The following is a 22,104-nucleotide window of genomic DNA, read 5'->3' as shown; positions in this document are numbered from 1 at the left end:
TCCTCACCTCTGCCCCAAGCTCTGCAGCCGCATAAGAAGAATCCAGAGATGTGGGCTAAAACAGCCAACACATTTTTTCGTTTAAATGAGGAACAGGATTGCACTGAAAGTCACTGACTAACAGCACTACAACAGAAAGTCCTCAAATTGTGCCCAACACATCATACCCATGTCCCAATAGAAGAGGGCAACCAAATATAAACTTCAGACCACTTTCATAGCGGGCTGGATGGGAGGGTGATGAATCTGCAGGAGAACAATCCATAGAAAGAGCTTTACTGGTAAGTAATTTCTCCTTCAATGTATTGCATTATCCCACAGATACCTCATCATATAGACTCCCAAAGAAGTACAGAGTGCTGAAGTGGGATGGAAGTCCTTATACAAGGAAGCTCTGGAAAACCGCTCTACCAAATTGAGTGTCTGAACCACATGCTACATCCAGGCAGTGATGCCTGGTAAACGTGTGGAGAGACATTTGGCCTCATTACAACTCACCCAGTATGGAAACAACGGTGGCGGTAAACCCGCCGCCACCGTTGTTTCCATACCGGGTGATCACGACTCCTGCAGGTGGAGACGTCAATCCCGCCAACACCGCTCGCCTGCAGGCGGACGAGGAAACACCGGCACCATCACGAGATAGTGCCGGTGTTTCCATGATCCCCATTGAGTCCTGTAGGACTCAATGGGAATGGGGATTTACACCATTCCGCCTCCGGAATTCCCGGGTCACCGGGGTTGTAATGCCTCGGTAATTCCGGGAATCACGGAGTCGGAATGGTAATACGAGTCAGGCGATAACGAGGCGGTTTTACTGCCTCAGTTACCGCCAGACTCGTAATGAGGCCCATTGTCCTTACAGCAACACCCCTCTGCAACGCAGATGATGCTGCCATACCCCTGGTGGAATGTGCCCTGATGGTAGATCTTTGCCTGCTCTCTGATAACACTGCGCAATGCAGAGAGGTATCCATCTAGAAATTGTCTGTGGTGACACAGCCTGACCTTTCTTGGACAAGAAGAAATTGACAAAATATTGGTCATCCTGCCTGAATTCCGCTCAGGATCTAACCCGTGCAATCTTTCCTCATCCTTAGAAGGATGCAGGAGGAGGATGACACACTGTCAAATCAATGTTCTGGGACATGTGGCATTCAGAGACCAGTTAAGGTAGAAATCCAGGTCACAGCCTGAGTGAAGCTTTCTCCTTAAATAATAGGAGGTTTGCAGGACAAGGCCTGCAGCTCACTTACATGTCCAGCTGACATGATCACCAGCATGAAAGCTGTTTTCAGCGATAGAGGTCTGACAGGACATGAGTGCATAGGCTCAAACAGAGGCGCCATCAATAATGTGAGAACTACGTTTAGGTATCAATCTGGAACCACAAACAGGGATAGGCAGAAAAATAAATACAAGATCTTTCAGGAAATTAGTCATAACCATGATTGTGAAGAAGGATCCTTGAGCCTGAGACCACTTAAAAGTAGCTGCTGACTGTGCCAACCTGAAGGCCTGAGGAGGCTAGCGATTGAAGGAACTACATCAATGTAGTAATGGGACAAGCTATATGATTTTTCCACGTGTACAGAGATCTGGTAGATCGTCTGCGTGCAGCCAGTATCACCTCAAGTTCTGTGAGAAACCGGACAGTGTCTCCCTGGCTGGTCCCCGGGGATCTGTCATCCAGGTGGCCAGGACATATCCATCGCTATGGGCTCCGTTGGTAGGCTGTCATGATTCTGGAAGAGCCTGACCGTTTGCCTGACACTGGTGACTCTTTCTTTGGGGGGGAAAAGCTTTCCCTACCTGTGTGTCCATGACTGCTATGATGAACTGGAGATTCTGCGTTGGTTTGACGGGGGACTTCTGGAATTTTAGGGAGAAGCCCAACTCATGAAGCAGCAAGCAGGTTTCCTCGATCTGTGTTGATACCTGCTGCAGAGACTTCCCTCAGAGCAGTCAGTCATCCAGGTATGGGAATATGTGAACACCAGATCTACTGAGGTGCGCTGCCACCTCTGCCATGAGCTTGGTGAAGACCCTGGGTGCTGAGGTTAGGTCAAAGTGGTGAACTTTGAATTAATAATGCGTTTCCCTGGTGACTAATCTCAGGAAACACCTGTGCTTTCGATGCCTGGAGAGCCTGGAGAATGTCTTTCAACGTCACCATCATGAACTTGTTCAAGGCCCTGAGGTCCAAGCTGGGACTGAGTCCTCCTCCTTTCTTGGGCACCAGGAAATAAAGGGAATACCAGTCCGCTCATCTCTGCTTGGGTGGCACCTCTTCAACGTCACCTTTCGAAAACTGGGTTTGTAGCTCTTCCTGGAGCTCCCATTCCAGTTGTTGCTGACGGGTGGGGGTGGGGGTGGGTTTTCTGTCAGGTGGTGGTCTTAGAAAAGGTAGACAATACACCCATTCAACGAGCTGCAATACGCAAGCACCAGAGGCTGCCCCTTTCCACTAAGGCAAGTGCTCTGAAATTCTCCCTTCAACTGGGGAAGCATGAGGGGAGAACTCAAAACGGCTTGTCGGGTGCCGATGCTGCCGCCACAGCTGCTGTCCAAGGTGCGATAAACGCCTCTGCCCATGCCTGGCTTCAGGGAGATGTGCTCTCTTTCCAAACAGAATGTACTTTCTATAGCCTGTTGTCACGCTCACCTGGTCTCCACGGGGGCGTGCTCGTGTGCGAAGGATTATGTCTGCACTGGTGTTGTTCTGCTTAATGAGGGCCTGCTTGAGTCTTCCCTTCTGTCTAGTCTCAGGAGATGTTCGTCTGCAAGATGAAACAAGATATTAGCCAACTGTGTGGAGCTGGTTTTGGTTTTCACCTCCTTTCGTGTTATCCTGCTCTTTCCCTGGCTCACCTGGTCTATTATATGGGCGAGCTCTCCGTCCTGCACACTCTCTGGCAGGGGCGCGGTTACTCTGTAGTTCCTGGATCGAGTTACTTCACTGATCCGATGGAGGTTGCTGAAGTGGCTGGACCGGAGTAAGCAGGTAAGTCTCTATTCCAATAACTCCTTGAAATAGCTGCCTTAATTCCTTGCATGCAAGATATCTAATGTTCGTTTTCTTGCCTTTCATGTGCGGCACAAAAGCGGTTTTCGGATGATGAATGACTCTCCTGACAATGATGTGCAGGATTCTTGCCGGTAAGTAGAGCGCTGTGCGAGATGCGCTAATAGTTTGCTTTATTATAGCCTTCTTGTTGCGTGCGACTAACCTGCTTTGTCTTTTCTGTTCGGCAGGTGCAGCGCTTTTCCAGGATGAAGATGGAAGGTCTGACTGATGGTGTCGAGATGCGGCGCGATGCAGAACTGCTCGCTGGAGTTCCTGGAGGAGGCCGAGTCAGGTGCGTCGCTACCCGAGAGGGTACCTTCTGTTCTGATCTTCTACAGATGCGGCGGCTCTTGGATAAGTGTAAAGGCGAGGCTCAGATGTTCTGCAGTTAAGGCCTTCAATGCGTGAATAACTCTTGTTCTATTTTCACAGGTGCCGATGGATACAAGACTCTGGACGGGCGTGGCAGAAAGGAAGCAAGAACTGACACGGTGAACGTTACGCTGCAGGAATGCAGATTAACGCAAAGCGTGTTCAGTTTGCAAGGTGTGGTTTAACTAGCCATGCAAGTAGTTCCGGGAAAATAGTCCCCTTCATCATATCCTGTCTCTCTGGTAAAGTAGTCCCAAGCCACACCCTGTACTGAATGGGCTCAGCATCTCAGAGCCAAATAAATGGACCATGTATTTAACACTTACCATGAGCCTGGCGCCAGGACTGAGCCCAGGTGAGCCTAGCTGGGGCCTGGGAAGTCCCAAAGGAAGCCAGAATCTGGGCTGGGCTCGTAGGTTTCAGGGTTTTGGGGGCATGCACCATTACACCTGTTGCTCTTGAGGAGTGGCCAAAAGATTGCTTCTGAGATTGCTACACAGCGAGACCCAGAGATTTGGCAGCTATTTTTGAGTGCTTGAATTTCTCCAAGGACTCATCGGATTTTGTGGTGAACAGGTGCATGCTGTAAAAAGCTATGCACAGTAGCTTAGCTGGGACATTTGTTGAGACGAACTGTGCAGATAGGCTGTCCTCCTCAGCCCAGTAGACTACCCCATTGACCTGCCCACGCAGTTTGCAGTGTCCAGGCCCGACTGCAGTGCCTGGAAAGCTACCTCTTTTCCGTCATCAACCAGCTGTAGAAAACCATCCCTCATTTGGTTTCCCCTATATGTCTCCGTAGTCCATAGAAGTATTTGGCAAATGCACAAGATGCATTAACAGCCTTTAGGGCCATACTGCCGGAAGCAAAGATATTTTTGGCTAGGGCATAGGTTTTCTTAGATTTCCTATCCGTTGGCAAATTTAAGGCAGAAGTGGCTGGTCTGGAGCTCACTTGGCTTGTACCAATAAACATTCTGGCATTGGGTGGGAAGATAGAAAAGATAAGACACCCCTCACCGGTTTATACTTTTTAGCACGCTCCGAATCCAAAGCTGGTGTGGAGCAAGGCCCCCCCAAAGCTTGGCAATGGGATCTGCAATGTCATTAAAGGGTAATGCCCTTTCTGTTTTAGGACCTTTATCCAGTATGTAAGTGAGGTCATAGGCTGATAAGGGTGTCGCAGGAGAGCCTAGAACCTCAACCACCCTACAAACCGTTCTTCAGTATTGAGCATGTCAAATTCTGGGGACGTGTCAAACCCACTTGCATCATGGAGTTACCTCAGCAACAGCAACCAAATTAGCCTGGTCGGTAAACAAATTCCCACCAGCCCTTTCAGCTACTGGTTCGAAGCTGAAAGGCACCTGGTCCCCCTCATTGTCGAATATCACCCCCCAGTGTTGAAGAACATCGAGCAGGAGTCACAGAAGAACGATCGGCTGTTAGCACAATGGTGTTATTGCCAGGACTAATGGTGCTGCGACTGGAGAGCCCTTCTGCACCATTACTGGTTTTGTTGTAGTCATGGTCGTGCATGAGGGCGTCAGACCTGATTTGGTCACCTTGCGCTGGAAACACAAGGCACGACTGGTGGTGTGAGAGCCTGCAGCGTTCAGACCGGAGTCGGACCGGCTGCTGCTGTTTTAAACACTTGGGGGATCTGCTCCTTGGAAGTTTCCCACTCTGCTTTCGACACACCTGGATTTTGGTAGGCCTTACCACGTTCTTCCAACAAATCAGATTTGTACATGCTTCGGTGGCGTTGTTTCTTCTTATGGGAAGGCGAGGATGATGAATGGCTACGAGAATGCAAAATGTTCTTGTTCTTCTTCCGATGTCTGTCCTCTTTTTCGGGTGGAGGACCTGGCAGTCGAGCGAGCTGGGGATTTCGACAGGGTCTGCCCGAGTGCTAACTTCGCCGATCGCGCCCACAACGACGGATTCATCTGCTGACATGAACCACAATCCTCAATGACATTATCTTTATCGAGAAACCACATGCAGATAACGTGTGGATCAGTTATCTACCTCTTGGAATTGCAGTCATGGTAATGCTTGAACCCAGATGCCTTAGGAGTGGACATATTGACAAAGTCGATCGAATATAATAATGTTTGTCGAATTTGGAATTTCTCTCACAAGACAAGTTCCGAATAGCAGCATGCCGATCACGTGGAAAAAAGGAACTGAAGTACAGAGGTGTAGTGATGTGGTCATGTATGACAGCCGACGTCCCATTTGGTGTCAATGAGTGGCAGGGTCGAGTCAAGAAAGGATCGACAATCGAGTCGAGTCATAATACGGCCTCTGTCGAAAATGTTTCCGATCAGCTGACGCTGGACTGGATATCTGATGAGGAATCTGCGAGAGAATGCAATTCAATGAAAACTTATTTTCTAAACAAATAGTTCAGAGTATTCTGTCAATGTAATTATTCTAGATGCATCAAAAGTACATTTCCTTTCCGTTTGAGCTATCAGCATGGTTGCCCACTAATGCTTGAATACATGGGCTTGAGTCCAACCATTCTTGCCAAAGTGTACTGAAATCGCACATTTCTTATACATTATCTTAGGGTAACAGCCCCGTTCACCCACAAAAGCAGATATTTCTTTATCAACTATTCAATTTATCCAAAGAGTGACCACAATCAGATGTTTACTGTAACTTGAAACAGACCTGATGTGGTTATTCTATCAATTGTCACACACAGGTCACACAGAAAAAAAAGAACTGTAAAAAAGGGACAAGACAATGAGACAAATGTGGTTGAACACCAACAATGCCTAATTTTAGGAAAGAGCATTAGTTGCCAATACATGGTGGCAGTTTTTCATTCAGTCTCTGCTGAGCTCATCTGGCCTCTTCTATGGTTTTGTTTGCGTCACACTGGAACAGCAAGCTACAAATGAAGGGCAGAGTTGTGAGCTGGTTGCACGTAACACTGACATGTGCCCAGAAACTGCTAAATCAAAAGGTAATATGTAGCTCTACAGATAAGGGGTATATTAGCCACTTTTACTCCCCGGAAATAGGCAAAAACTCAACAAAATAAATAAAGGAAACTGACAAATAATAGCCTGTTGCGCTGCTTTCACACACACTACTCCTTCAAAAGTTTGGACCAGTAGTACAAGTAGAGCCATTTATTACCCAACCATTTTGATTTTACAGTTGAAAAATATGTTACCTCATTTATAAAAAGAATGGAACTTTCTTTTACTCCCAACTTTAGAAATAGTGAGCAAAATACTACCACATCAAAATCTTATCTGGGGCACTTGGAATAGGTCAGAAATCATGGTGGATAAGCATGCAAATATAAGAGTGGTCAGATATAAGAAAACGTATATATCTAGAAGTTCACATTTTGTTCATGCTTTTACCTACGTCAGCATGTTGAAAGTCTCCCACTATACCCACGTTCGCATGTCCACTGCCAAGAGCAAACCCCCCCCCCCCTACCTTGTTGATAAACACTCGGAGCCTCTCTGGACTCCACCCTATCAATGGACAGGCAAGTCAACGCCATCTCATCAGCGGCTGCGCTCACATCAAAAATCATAAACGCTGTGAGACCATACCTATCTCATAAAAATTGCCTCAGCATCGCAAGAGCCACATCTTGTGCAAAACTTGACTACTGCAACATTCTACTTCTAGGCACCTCCAATAATAACATCAACAGATTACAAATCGCACAAAACAGTGCCCTCAGAGCCGCACTCAGTATACCCAAGAGAGAGCACATCTCCTAGGCACGGAAAGATGCCCATTGGCTCCCGGTCAAAGAACGCATAATATTCAAAGCCCTCACCATCACACACAGATGCATCGCCCAGCCTGCCCCAGCTTACCTAGTGGAAAGAATACACCAATCACCAACCCACAGACTGAAACGTGACCAATATTTACACCAACTCTCAGTCCCTGCATTCAACAGAGCTAAAGTAGGCGGCTCTAGCTTTGAGGTTCTAGCCCCTAAAGCTTGGAACTCACTCCCACACAGTCTAAGAAAAGAAGAATCCCTGACAACCTTTAGGAAAGCTCTAAAAACAAAGCTGTTCAACTAGACCACCTTATATCATGCATTGTCTCTAACGTTTTCCCTCTGTAACCTTAACAACTTCTCTACAATGTCATATACTGTTGTATACATCTACTCCTGCAATAATGTTATAACCTGCACCGAATGTATACCCTGTATAACCTGTATAACATGCACCAAGTGAATATCCTGTAACAGTGCCATGATGCCTCCGGGCCACTGGGCGCTTTATAAATCCAAATAAATAAAGCTCATCCTAAGGATGTTCTTTAATTGGAAGAGAACCATTTGTCCTTACAGGGAATTGTCCAAAGAAATGTCCATCAATTCCATGTTATTCATGTGTAGATACCAGGATGGGGCCACACAATGTAACCAAAATATTCTCCTATTTTGATTTCCAAGAAGACCAGCGTGTTCCCATTCAGCTGAGAGACACTCCTTAAAGACAGCTTGGTTGCTGCTCTGTGTAGTTCGCTTGTCTTGAAGTTCAGAGAATGCTCCGTTTTTTTGCTTGCTGTTGCATCGTAAATAAACAAACATTCTCTGTGCACTACTGTTACTGCCCATTAGGTTGAACTGCTTATCACCGATTATTAATACAGAGTATATATTCTGCTTCTTTTTCCAAGAGTGTTCATTATGTTCATCAACCCTGGCCTAAAACACACAATTTCAATGGCCTCCTGTAATGGTCTGGCTTTTTAAGGTCATGGTTGTGGACCAACAAGGACCCATTGAGGTGGGCACGCTAATCTTCGGGTGTAGAAACCGGATTAGGTTAACAATTGTACCTTTCCTTTTGAAAATCATGGACAGAGTTCCATACCTGCAAATCCAAGCATTCCTTGAGCTCCACCACATTCTAGGCACACAGCAATCTGGCTTCCGCCATAAGAATGGTACTGAAAATGCCCTGCTGGAACGCAAGAATCAGCTTGTCAAAGTCAACGACCATGGTGACCTCTTGTTGCTATTACTGCTTGACCTCTCCACTGCGTTCAACCTTGTAGACCATGAGATCCTGTGTCAGACCCTCACTGCCTCAACACACTTTTCATCGGATGCTGCCAAATGAGTTGTCTCTTTCCTGGCCAACACGTCTTAGCAGGTGACGCCACCGCTACCCCAACACCCACTTTGTGCAGTGTACCCCAAGGATCTTGCATTTCCCCTACACTCTATAACGTGTACAGTAGGCGTTTGTTTGACCACCTGGATTCACTCAGCATTTCATATACAAACTATGCCAATGACACTCAAATTCTTATCCCCCCTCACTGGAAATCATACCTCTGACTCTCTCAGAATATCATCAATCTATGCAGCCATTCAATCCTGGATGACTTCACACAGCCTTTGTCTCAATGAAGATAAATCTGAGCGTCTCCTCATTGGCCCGCCAGCCCACCTCTCAAAAGTGGATCAAGCCTACAAAGCCTTCACCATCGAGGGCCACACTATCCCAGGAGCTACAGCTGTAAAGACTTTAGGTGTATACCATGACTCCGCACATACCATGACCCACCAAGTCAATCACATTGCAGCAACATCTGGCTACGCCACCAAGCTCATTAACGCTAGCAAACCACTCCCCTCATCTAAGAATCGGCTTGAAGTGGCACGTGCCCTCATAGGATCCAAACTTGACTACTGTAATTCTCTATGTGGAACATCCGAAAAGAACCTTCACAAACTGCAAGTCACTTAAAACACCCTCCGGGCTGCTCTAGACACCGGCAAACAGGAACACATCTTGCAAGCAAGAATATCTGCCCACGAGTTCCAGGTTAAGGATAGAATCCAGTTCAAGATCTTGTCTATCACCCACCAATGCCTACCGAATGATGCTCCTCCCCACCTTTCCCAGAAAATCAACCTTCCTACAATCGCTTTAGGAAGAACCTAAAAACACACTTGTTCAACTAACATTCTGCATCTGTGTTACTCCCCTGATCGCCTGGCTATCTCCCTCCCCCTTCCCCCTCTCTTCTCTGCAACCAGTGCCTAGATGCTCATGGGCTTTGTGGGCTACATTATAAATGTACAAATAAATACATACATTTCACTTTGGTGTTCAGGCTCTCTGGTTCGACTAGATGAGAAGAGTGAGGGAAAGGTGAGAGAAAGTCTAAACCCCCTAACCTACACCTAGGGGCCAGCAACAGAGTGGAACCCCACACCATGGGTTTAGTGTTCCTTGACTACCAGAGCAAAGTAATTAATTTTGTTTCTTTTGTTTAGAACATTTCACACAGGAGTGGGAAACCCTTAAAGGGTTTTTCTATTTTTCGACTACTACTCTCATCTGATATGTCCATTTTGGCAATTACAGAAGCCTCAAAACCCCTGCAGGAATATTAAGCTTGAGCATCAGGGCCTCACAAATTGCTTAGATGGGAACTTAGTTGAAATGACTGAGGGATGTAGTCTTCTTGGTCACTGAAAGAGATGGCATGCTATAATGACCACAATTGGCTCCCTAGATTTTGGCACATTAAAAAGAGGGTCTGGGAACATCTAAAGAGATAGCGCTGATTGGTAGGAAACCACCTGTCCTATATACATGCCTAATTTCATATCTCTGCCTGACGATGAAAACAAGTCATGTGCTAAGTGTGAGGTTGGCATCATGGAAGGAGACAGACAACGATTCAAAGTTAAACAGTTATTTATTAAAGAAAATGTCAGGATGGAATAAGGCCTAACGTGCCCTATACTACAGTGGGGGTTTCCCTAACTAAAGAAACTAAGGACAGTCTGTATCAAAATGTTCAACTGAAGCGTATGTGTCCAAAACTTATGCTTGCCCCCACAACTAATACAATAACCAAGTGGAGGGATGTCAACCAAAACTAAGCAGTGATTCCAACAAAGTTTTGAGTGGTTTTCCATCTCCAGCTTATTTTTCCACAATGCCAATAGGTTCACTATAATATTCAATTTACCTTTGTCTAAACTTGGAGGAATTGAGTTCCACATTTTTTTAACAGTCAGGGTGCCCTTCCCAGAGTTCAACACAGTTCCAGGGTAACACAGTTCCAAGGCACCAATACTTAGGGTTTCCTTCCCCAAGTCCAATGTTCAAATATAACACAAAAAGGTGCATCTTGAGACTAACTGAAGACTGATTTTTCATAATACTTTCCAACTCAAAGTTCCCTTCCCCAAGTCTGATCTTATCTGTTATTTTCCTTCTTTTACCACAAAACACTTCTGTGCTTTCATTTAGGGGGTCCCTAGTATTGGCACAGTTTTAGACCACACAGTCCACCCACTACAGGTCACGCAAACAGGAACTTTCAGGTCTCTTTCAGAGTTCAATAGTGTGTTCAACAGTTTAATTCACAGCTTCACAACTTGATCACGTGTTGTTTCTGACTCTGTATTTTGCTTTATTCAAAGTTTCTTGCATCCAGATAAGTAGTTTCTCTTGATGTATTTTTGGTTTGCCAAAGTGTTGCTTTTACAAGTATCTTTCCCTTGGATAAGTTGCTTTCACTTGTTTCTTTTGCTCTGGTATTCAATAAGGGTTACTGTTGCTTAAATAAATGCCTCCTTACTTGTTTCATTCAATGCAGTAAGTAATGTGAGAAACCTGAAGGTGTCTCACCTGCTAGTCCCCTGAGATCTGTCATCCAGGTGGCCGGGACACGGCCATCACTATTGGATCCAGTTCCTGGGGGTGGACCAGTGGAGAAGGATCACCTGGTTGAGGGGTCTTCGGGGAGTGAAGTGGGACACCAAAGGTTTAGACATGGTATCCCTTCCTTGTAACACCTTTTCCCCATTCTACTCTGTAGGATATTTTGAAGCTCTACCCCCCCCCCTTTTCCGACACAAACACTTTCTTACACCGTGACAGACAGCGGACTAACACCAGAGCTGTTTACCTGACATGTTCCAAAACAAGCGTCAGGCAGAGTCAGACAATTGACAATAACCACACACCCAATGGCCCTTTAACTTCCCCACAAGGATAAAAGGCAGAGCATGAGAGCACCTTACGAGCAAGGCCGAACGCACGAGGAAACAGCTACACCAGACCAGCAATTCAAACAGAAGACAAAGGTGGTGAGACCCGGAGGGACGACAAAGGGGGAACTGCCCTTGCCCTTTTCAACTCAGACCCGCGAAGCCTCCGAAAGGGAAATCATAAAAATGGGATTTACAGCTGCCGTGTGCATTAACAGATGCCAAAGGTGTACGGGGGCGTCCCGCATTGATATCGCAGGCAGGGAGGCACGCTGGCTACCGTGGTACCGTCCTTGACTCCAGAAGCAAGACAAGCCAATGGGTTCAGCACAGCCAGTGAGTCGGAGGAAGCTGATCGCAAACCAAACTGTGTTGAGCCCAAGGTTGCAAGTGGCAACATTATATGAATGCAAGGAACATAGGAACAAAGAACTTGTGTGTTTGAACGTTTGGAAACGCCCAGAGAAGGGCCAGCTGCAGAGTGGTCAAGCGCCACAGGAGTGTTCATTCAGAGGACTCTCGCTGGCCCCCTTTTGTTTTGTGTTGAAACTGCAAGTACCAGAAGGCCTAGGAAAGGGCTGCGTGAGGTGTCAGAGTGGTCCTATAAGGGTCATGTCAAATCCATTGTACAACTGAAAGTCTCTGACCCATTGCCAAGAGAAAGCTAAGAGAAGGGAAACCACGCTTTCTAATGAGATGAAGCAAATCATGAACTGTGCTAGAAATTCATGAACTGTGTTAAAGATGGCTATGTGAACCCGACGGAGGGATGCCAAGGGAAAAGATAAGAGGAGTAAATGCCACATCGTGATAGTATTGATATTCAGAGTGAAAGGCCGTAGTGAACTCGGCAGAGGGAGGCCCACGTTGCAAGAAGGATCAGAGCCCGGCGGTGGGAGATCCAAGGGGCAAAAAGCAATCACCCAAGGTGCAAGATTGTTTGTTCATTGTTTTGATCCAGCAGGCCTTCTAAGGCAAGAGACTTTGTAGAAAAGAGACTTGGCCCCTGAAGGTTCTGGTATCGTTGAATGGAATTGTGAACCTCGTGCTGGAGAGGCCCATGAGTGTGCTGTGCACAGGTGGTCCGCCTTGTCCCGTGCTTAAAACAAAATCATTTTGTGACCACTTTTCTTTTCTGGTGAACATTATCCCACACCCTTTCGTAATTGAATGGTAAGGATTGGCAATAGGTTTTTTTAGTACAGGCACTTTTTATTTGACAAGACTCTACTAGGACTGCCTTATTTGATGGTTATAGCTTGCTCCCATCTTAGCTTTAGGTTTAGATTAGTTGTTTTTCTCACCCAGGCATACAGTTTAATAAACATCCTTGAACTGTGATTACTCGTGTCTGTCTTTACTGTTGCCACCATGAATTCCTTACAGTACATAAAGGCACTTGTTCTTATTTCCTTCATTCAGTTGTTCATTAAGGAAAACTTTGTATATGCCATTCAGTTTGGTTTTCAATTAAGTTACTATTGTTTCCTTCATTAATGTATTCAATAAGGAGAGCTTAGTATATTTAATTCAGTTCAGTATTGATTCCATTCGGTTTGGTATTCAGTAAAGGTAACTTATTAATTTCATCATTATCCACGTGGTGTACAATCATTTGATTCCAGGCCCACTACTGTATTCATGGGTTTTTGGAGCTGCCCGGTGAACCAAGTGTCCCCAGCAGTTAACTGGAAATTGCTGCTCTTCCACAAAGCTTCTCCCCATCTGCGGGAAAAGCTCCTAGTCGGGCGCTTCATGCAGCACTCTCCGGTGGTTATGCTGAGCCTCGCCGTTGCGGCCCAACAGCTCCGGCTGTTCGCCTTTTCCCCAGGGGCATATCCAACCTGTCCTGTTCCTCTGGCAGGCTGCCCAAGGACTCTGCAGACGTTCTGATGCTCCTCCTTCTATTGCTCTCCTCCTTCAACGCTCTCCCTTCAGCTTCATAGTTCCACCTTTTATACACCTGTGGTCCCATAATGGACGGTGCGTCCCATCAATGGGTTGCCTGACTCTCGTTAGTCGTATATGCCTGACCTTCAGGCATTTTCTTCGTCCCAGTACCAGAATGGTGAGAGGAGGTAATCTCTACTATTCTCAGTGGCTTGTTCTTCGTCTCAGCACTTGAATGTATTTTAAAGTGGGGCTGAAGTGGAACACTTTTGTAATGGCCCTTGAAGGTCAGGGGAGAGTTTATTGGTTATCATTAGAATAAGGGGGACCGTGATTTATTATGAAGTTTCTCCTCCCCACCCCTTCTCTTCTCCTGTTTAATGTGTCTTGTTTGATAAAGTCTTCTACCCTTCACAGAGTCCAGGGACGTAGATGAACAATATCCTATGAGCACTTCTGGGATAGGGGCTCCTTTCTGAAAGCAGGATTGAGAATAATGCGTCTCACCCATAGGTATCTCACTTCCAATCCCCAAGGACCCTCTACACAGGTGACCTTCCCTCGCTTGTCCACCGCCAGGGTCAGGATCCAAAGGCAGTGACCGTTCCCTGGCCAGCTGCATAGAGGATCCCAGAGGAGTAAGTGAGACGACCCTCTGGTTTCTCAAATAAGGCAGGAATGAGAAGAAACAAATGTGAACTTGTCCACATTCACAATGCTCCAAGCCATGTCTGGATAGAGATGTTGAACAAAGCCTTATACTCAATATCACATATTGTGGTTGCAGCCAACTAAGACGGCATATGCATTAGCCCTAGACAGGGAGAGCTTGAATATGCCTTCTTATCAATAGTATCCTCCAGCAATTGTGTTTCTTTCTCTAAAGGAGAAGCAGATGCACTGATCTTGATTCTGTTCAATGCAGACAGAACTAGGATGGAATTGGCATTTCAAGGTCACTAGAACTAAGGACTAGTGGAATACAGCACAGAGGGGACCCTGTGTTTACTGTTTGTTTTTTCTGGCATCCGGAGAGTTGGGCTTCCTAAGGCTCTCTGTCACCACTTTTACAATGTCCAGTTGAAAAGAGATACCTGTTCCGATCCCACAAAAATCACTAGAAAACAAGAAGACCTTTTTCTCAACAGGAAAACTCCAACAGAGAACAAGACCCTTGTCTCAGACGAGGCATCATGTTCTGGGTCGACACTGTGGTCAAATTAAGTATCAGGATCAACCACTGATGCCATTGGGTGATAAGTGGGGAGGGATAAACAGTCTAGAAGAAGGAAAAGACACAATGGGCAGTAGTGGTGGGGAACGGGACAATAGAGACCAATGGTGGTAGTGGTGGGTGTACCCACTTTCTGATGTCCTTAAGATATGACCCTAAGGCCTGTAAATCATACATATAGTTAAGGTGCATAGTAGTTGGGACCTCTGACATTTGAAGTGAGTTGATAACCCAGTCACTGCGATAGCTGAAACTTCAGAAAGGAAAGGCCTTGGCACTCTCCGAAAAGCAAAAGCAATACTTCTGAGTAGTCTCACACTAACCCTCCATGTACAAATCTATCCACAGGTCTGGGACCTCGGGCGGAACTCTAATTTGGGCTCAAATGTATACAGGCCACCAGGCTGAATTCACGGGTCAGTGTCTAGGAGCCTCAACCACATCCCTGTCTCAGGCTCTTTGTCCTAGTGATCCACTCTCCTCCTTGGAGCTTCGTCACAAGCTACTACATATGGGAATTGACCCACTAAGTCTTTGCTTTCTTTGCTATTTTCCTGTGCCTGCTGCACCCCACATGCTCATCCCTCCGCTTATCACAGGATCACCCTTCACAGGCCCAGGCTTTGCTCTGATGGCTGTCTCCTTATTAATCTCAGGGTCTTGCAGGCTTGCCTGTCCAAGCTTCTACGCAGTCAACCTTCCTCCCATCCACCTCTCAACAGCTTTCCTCATGCCCTCTCCTCTAATCCACCAATCACATTTCACCCCCCTTCTGCCCCTCCATTTCTCCTCCCACACCCCTCCTTTCTCCAAACAACCTTCCTTCTGCTAACCATCTCCTCCTCTACTTACAGCCATCCTCCAAACAACCTTTGTTTCTTTATCTCTGCAGCCTCTGGCATTCTGCTCCCTCTCTTGCGCTCTCCTCCAGCCTCCTGAAACATATGCTCCCCCAGACACAAACCCACTTATGTCAAACTCCCTCCTTAAATATTAACCCTGCCCCTTCTCCCAGTCACATTTTCAGCCCTGCCTCCTCACTTCGTGCTACCACAGGGCGTGATGATAAAGGCTTGCTCTGGAATCTTGGTTTTCCTTTCAGTGCATGAACAATGGGAAGTAGCACAATGAAGTTAGTCACTTTGCAGTGTCCATCTGTATTTCCCACTCGTGTGTCAATCTTTTGGAGCTTGCTTTGGTGGGAAAACAAAAAGGTATTGATGCTTTCTCCTGTTGCTGTATATTAATCCTGCCCTGGAACTTCAGTAACAGGTGGATCGGGCTGCTCAGGACTTAAAACCCAAGTTGGATCTTGGGAATCTCAGAGTGAGTCTAGAGTACACTCTGGGGAATACTCACAGTCCCAAGAAGAGACACAACCATTATGTGGAAGAATGAGGTAGCCCCCGCTTCCTGATCTAGGCACCATGGAGTTGGCCAGGGAATACCAGCCATGGCAACCCAGCACCTTGGCTTTCGCGACCATAATCCAAAATGATAGGCAGCAGACTTTGCCACATCAAGACGCTAGAACTCAACTGAAAGGGGGATGGCTCCCATCCAGTATTAATCAGCACTATCCCGTGTGTAGACTGGTGTCAAAGGCCAAAGCGAAATGCGCAATATTAAGATATTTCTGAAATGCATACAATTGTGTTCTGTCCGTCTATATGGCTTGAGGGCATTCTACGGTATGCATTCTTAAACACCAAAGGTGTATCCTCTATGTTTGAATGATTGCCGCTTGATCAAACTTGTTTTTGCCGATCTAAGGCTTCTGGCAGGGATGCAATGTGGAGACAGTTCCAGAGGGTTGCTTGGCCTCTTTTTAAAATAAGCCTTGTGTACAGTGGGCAGTATTTTAAATGCAATTCTTGACCTCTGTGGAACGCTATGCCTTCTACTGTACTGTTACATAATTCCAATTATGCATTTTTCTGGAAACATGTGCCTATATTGTCACCACATGAGCGTGGCAATTACGTTTTTATAAAATGCGAGATTACTGCTTCAGGAGTTCTTAAATGGAAACGTATGTGGGAAACAATTAAAGAACTACACTGACTTGTAGAACATTAAGCACAGTTCACATTAGAGACAACGCATGTATAACATATTTGATATAAAGGAGGGCAACTGATCATGATGTACATATAGATCAATTATTTGTTTAAAAAAAGGAATTTGATCATGAGGCACATTATCCTATGTCTATTGCATAATAGCAAAATTGGTAGAGACATTATTCTGAAAACTTATAAACACGTGATGAGAAACCTTTTTGGCTACATAAAACCCACATGAAACTATCAACATACCCATTTGGCTAAATTGGTGCTGATTACATGCATCATTAGCTCATGCATGTGACAAACCCGATTCTCCTCTTAGTTTATACATTTTTAAAATTTGGTACTTGCCAATAAGAAAGCTCAGTGGCCTAATGTGTCTGCCAAATATAGGATAAAATCACAGTCAGAAAAATAAATTACTTGCCTCGGGTAATGTTCTTTCTGGTGGATTCTACTCAGAGGTTCCTCAGCCAACTGAATTTCAGATATTCTACAGCCATCTCGAGGTGTAAGATGGCTCAGCACCATTTCTCTGCTCCAAAGGTTATGCCATGCTCTGTATATAGATGATGAGCTCTCTGACATTAGTTCCACCTTTTAAGTCCCTTGCTCAGCAGCTAAGGGTATGCAGAACTGGATGCAAATAGGTCAACGTAGGGGTTGTCTGGGTGGCGAGGAGGAATCTGTGGGGGTAGAATCCATCAGACGGAATTTGCTTTTCAAATACATTGCTGTGATGATTTTTTTAAAAAAATGTATTAAGCATTTTAGTGTAAATTAATACAAAACCTTTTGCTTTGTTCTTCCAAATGTTCATTTGATCATCCTCCTACCTAGCCGAACCAATGAAGAAGGGTAATAGCCATTACCATTACTCAGTTCGTCATTCAATGACTACCTATTAATTTTCTTTCCCAGGTCATGCGTTTGGCTAGGTATTAACTGTTTGAGTTCCATGTATGGATTATCTGCCATATTTGTTAATCTTATTAAGATTCTTTCCAAGTACATTCCAAGTCATATTACTGTTCTCCTATTCAGTTCAACGTATAACACTTTCCACCATTGATCTGAATCCTGTCCGCACAACAGAGCCAAAATGTTCTGGAGATATTTTTCTCTCTCTTCATTTAGTTCTCCACAAAACATTAGAATGTGTTGTAAGGTTTCTTTTATTGCACAGCCTGCATAGGTCATACTTTTCCAGGCCATATTAAGTTTTGTCTCGTTCGTAGCACGTTTAACCTGAAATAAAGGATCAGGTCCCTGTGCTTGGGATTAGCACTCTTCCTTAAGTAAATAGGTAGCAAGTTAGGGAAATTCACCAGGGTTATTGACAGTGTATGGGACTTAGAGGCTGAACGGCTTGCTTCGATTTGGGCCCAGTCATATTTTAACTCTCTTGGGATGGTCACGTAGTGTTTCGACCTGGGTGCACACATTTTCTAGAAATGTAATGCACTGCTCTCTCCACAATCTAAGAGCCCAATATTCTGGGGCATTGTTTTCGTATTTTAGTATTTTATATTGGACGGGGCACTCCAATAATTCTACTTTTCTGTAGGTTGATTGAGCTTTCCAGGTCACATGCACGTGGATTGAATGTAGACCAAGTTTGTGACGGATCACACCGATTGGCAATGAGTTTGCAAGGTTTAATATTCTTCTCCAGTATCTAGCCTCTAGTTTGTCCCAAGCTGCCCATGACATTCCTAAGCATGTATCACCAGCGTAGGTTATCAAAGGGATCACTTTGTGTTTGTAAAAGTTTACTACCGATTGCAGTGAACATTTCCGGTATATCTTCTACACTAGGAGGGCTTGTGCTATCAGTTGGTCCATTTTATGTTCCAAATCTGCAATCCACGGTTTCTCCCAGTTATCACTTATCATGGCACCTAGATATTTTGTGCTTTTCATCACCTTAATCAAATATAAGGATTTCTGTTTTACCAGCGATATGTTGTATGTTTTCATCAACGTATTGTTGTAAAGAATCAAGCTTATGTTGTAGTCCTATCGCGGTCATAGCGAGAAGAATGAGGTCGTCTGCATATAATAAATGCCCCAGGACATTACCACTCATGCGTGGATGACATGCTCTCACTGGTTCGATCCACTCTTTGATGTCAGATATGTAGAAGTTATACCAGATGGCTGCTAATGGGCAACCTTGTTTCAGACCTCTTTCTGAAAAAGGGTTTACTGAGAGTCCCTTGTTGATTTAATCTGATGTGTAGGCTCAGTTGGTATAGAATGCTAGAACTGCTTCGAGTAGATCTTGGGGACAACCTTTTTTCTTAATTTTGTACCACAATATGTCTCGTTCTACCCTGTCGAAGGCAGCGGCCATATCAACGCATGCTAGTATAGCTTCTTTTTCTTATTCTTCGTTTTCCTCTTTAACAAGTTGAGTGTTAGGATATTTAAAACGCAGTCTACCTTATCAACAAACCCAGTCTGGGGACACGTCAGACACGAAACATATCAGGACCAATCAGTATGAGCATAACTTATGGCCACAAGCTCGCGAGACACGACACATAGTCATCGGCAGCACACGTATCCACTCCCACAAGCAGACATGGCATCACATAACAACACTGCTCATGCCCTCAGAACACTCCGGCTCATGACGTGGAATGTCAATGGCCTTGGCAACGCTATCAAACGGCGCCTGGTTAGGCAATTCCTTAATAGATGGGCACCAGACATAGTGCTTCTGACTGAGACCCATCTTGCGGGCACGGAATGCACCCTGTTCAAACGCACAAACTACAAGCTGACACTCCACTCAGGCTTCACGATGGGATCAAGGGGAGTCATGGTCCTGTTACACAAAAACCTTCCTTTCCAACTCACCACAGTGCGCCTGGACACTGGCGGCAGATACGTATATGTGAGGGGCAGGTTGTGGGATCAATCCATCGCACTGTTAGCCACCTACGCACCACCAACCCAACTGGACCAACTGCTCACAGACATTGCCCCGCTGATCACGAACGACACTTCCAACCTGCTGGTTCTGGGTGGAGACTTCAATGAAGTCATGAACGTAACCTTAGACCGCTCACATTTACGCAACAGGAACCCCAACGCAACTACCCGACTCGCCACATTCACCAATGCACTGGGTCTATGCGACACATGGAGAGAACTCCACCCAGACACTAGGGAATACTCCTTCCATTCAGGGGCACATGCCTCCCTATCTAGGCTGGACTACTTTTTTGTCCCGGCCTCTGATTTACACAAGGTACAGGAAACAGACCTGCTCCCTAGAGGCATATCTGACCACTCCCCGCTTGAACTGAAAATCACAACATCCAGGCCGATTCCCCCGCCGAGCTGGCGACTAAATAACTACTACTTGGGGGACCCCGAGTTAGTGGATAAACTCCAGGAGAGCACAAACACATACTTTGAGCTTAATACACAGTCTGCTTCTAACCCTGAGACACTGTGGGAAGCCTACAAGTCAGTGCTAAGGGGCGAGCTAATATCATGGACGACTGCCCAAAAAAGAAAGCATCTTAGCAAGATACTTGAAGCAGAACAGCAAGTGAAGCAGGCAGAGGAAAAGCACATAAACGAAGACACACCGGACACAAACCGCACCCTGCTTCGAGCACAAAAGAAGCTCCAAAATACAGCAATGGATAACGCAAGGCACGCACATACTGCGATGCAAGCGAGAATCTATGAAACGGGAGACAAAGCTGGGAAGATGCTGGCATGGCTGGAAAGGAAAGAGCAAGGGCGCAGCCATGTCTTGCGGCTGGAGACAGGAGAGCTAAACACTCGTGTAACGGACCAGGACATAACACAAGGCTTTGCAGAGTACTACGCAGAACTCTACGAGGCACCCAGGACTCGAATGGATGCCTCGATCATAGAGGAAATAGCCATCCCTACCTTAAATGCAGCGCAGCAGGAACTACTGGAGAGAGACGTCACGGAGGACTAGATTCTAAGCGCCATATCCAGCCTCCAAACCGGCAAATCCCCAGGCCCCAACGGCTTCCCGATCGAGCTATGGCGGAAGGTGGGGACCAATGTGATCGCTCCGCACCTGTTACGGATGTACCAGTATGCACGTGAAAAGGGCATTCTCTCACCTGACCTACGTGAAGCAACGATAATAGCGATACCCAAACCGGACAAACCCCCCGAAACCTGCAGCTCATACAGGCCTATCTCACTTATCAACAGCGAAACAAGGATACTTGCCAAAATACTTGCAGACTGCCTCCAACAGGTCATTCCCTCTCTGATACACCCGGACCAGTGTGGCTTCATGCCACAGAGATCAACACGCATGAATCTTTATAGAATATACTCAGCCCTGGAAAGAGCCCACAGCATACAAGGCCCCTTGGCCTTACTTGCAATTGACTTTGAGAAGGCCTTTGACTCGGTGAGATGGGAGGCCATCTGGGACATAATGCACCGTATGGGCTTTGGTGAGAACTTCATAAGCTGTGTACGCCTACTATACAACTGCCCAACCGCCAGAACCAGGATCAATGGATGGCAATCAGATCCCTTTGGGCTGGGGAGAGGAACGAGGCAGAGCTGGCCACTGTCAGCCATGATCTTTGCGATCGCAAAAGAACCCCTGGCGATTCTCCTGAGAAACACACCTGCCTGGGAAGGCTTCCGCTGGTCAGCAACCTGGGAGGACAGAGTATCACTCTATGCTGACGACCTGCTCATCTATCTGAAGGACCCAGCCAACTCCTGTCCCAGAGTTACGAGCATACTGGGGCAATATGGGTCATTCAGTGGCCTACGAGTGAACTGGGCCAAATCCATCCTATTCCCTATAGGGGCTGCACCTGCAACCAGTGCAATGAACGGCCCCTACCAGATCGAAATGGAGCAGTTCAAATATCTTGGGATACGTATCACGCAACAACTTGCAGACTCTACATCCTTGAACCTTGCCCCATTCGTAACAAGATTCGCAGAAGACACCCGCAACTGGATCTCATTGCCATTGACATTGTTGGGTAGAGCTGCACTATTCAAAATGATTGCCCTCCCCAAATTCTTGTACATCCTGCAAAATGCCCCTCTATATATCCCGCAGCAAGAATTCCATAAGCTCTAAGGCATCCTCAGAAAACTGCTATGGGGGGCGGGGGGCGCATCCGCGGATCGCTCTTTCCACGCTCCAAAGGTCCGTATGGGAAGGAGGGATTGGACTACCCAGGCTGCAATCATACTACTGGGCCGGCCAGCTGACGGTGGTCAATGACATGCTGCATGGAGATGGGACACTTCCGCACATCAAGGCAATTAACTCCCACAACACAACAGCACCATTAGAACATCTCTACGGAAGCCTGGGTCGCCCACCGAAACCAGATATGGCGACACACATTGTGAGAATATGGAAAGAGGTACACCGACATCTAGGATGGGATGGGAAACTGACACT

General features: G+C 46.1%; 1 protein-coding gene across 4 annotated transcripts in view; it reads right to left on the bottom strand.

The window, feature by feature from the left end:
* The window catches only part of EFR3A (EFR3 homolog A), a 1,818,520-nt gene that overhangs the window by 774,243 nt on the left and 1,022,173 nt on the right, over positions 1-22,104 (bottom strand). The gene's annotated exons all lie outside the window — the stretch shown is intronic.

Source organism: Ambystoma mexicanum, chromosome 5q (assembly GCF_040938575.1).
Source record: "Ambystoma mexicanum isolate Mex_15411 chromosome 5q, UKY_AmexF1_1, whole genome shotgun sequence".
NCBI classification, from domain to species: Eukaryota; Metazoa; Chordata; class Amphibia; order Caudata; family Ambystomatidae; genus Ambystoma; species Ambystoma mexicanum.
The sequence above is the reverse complement of the archived record's forward strand: the minus strand, read 5'-3'. Positions and strand labels throughout refer to the sequence as shown.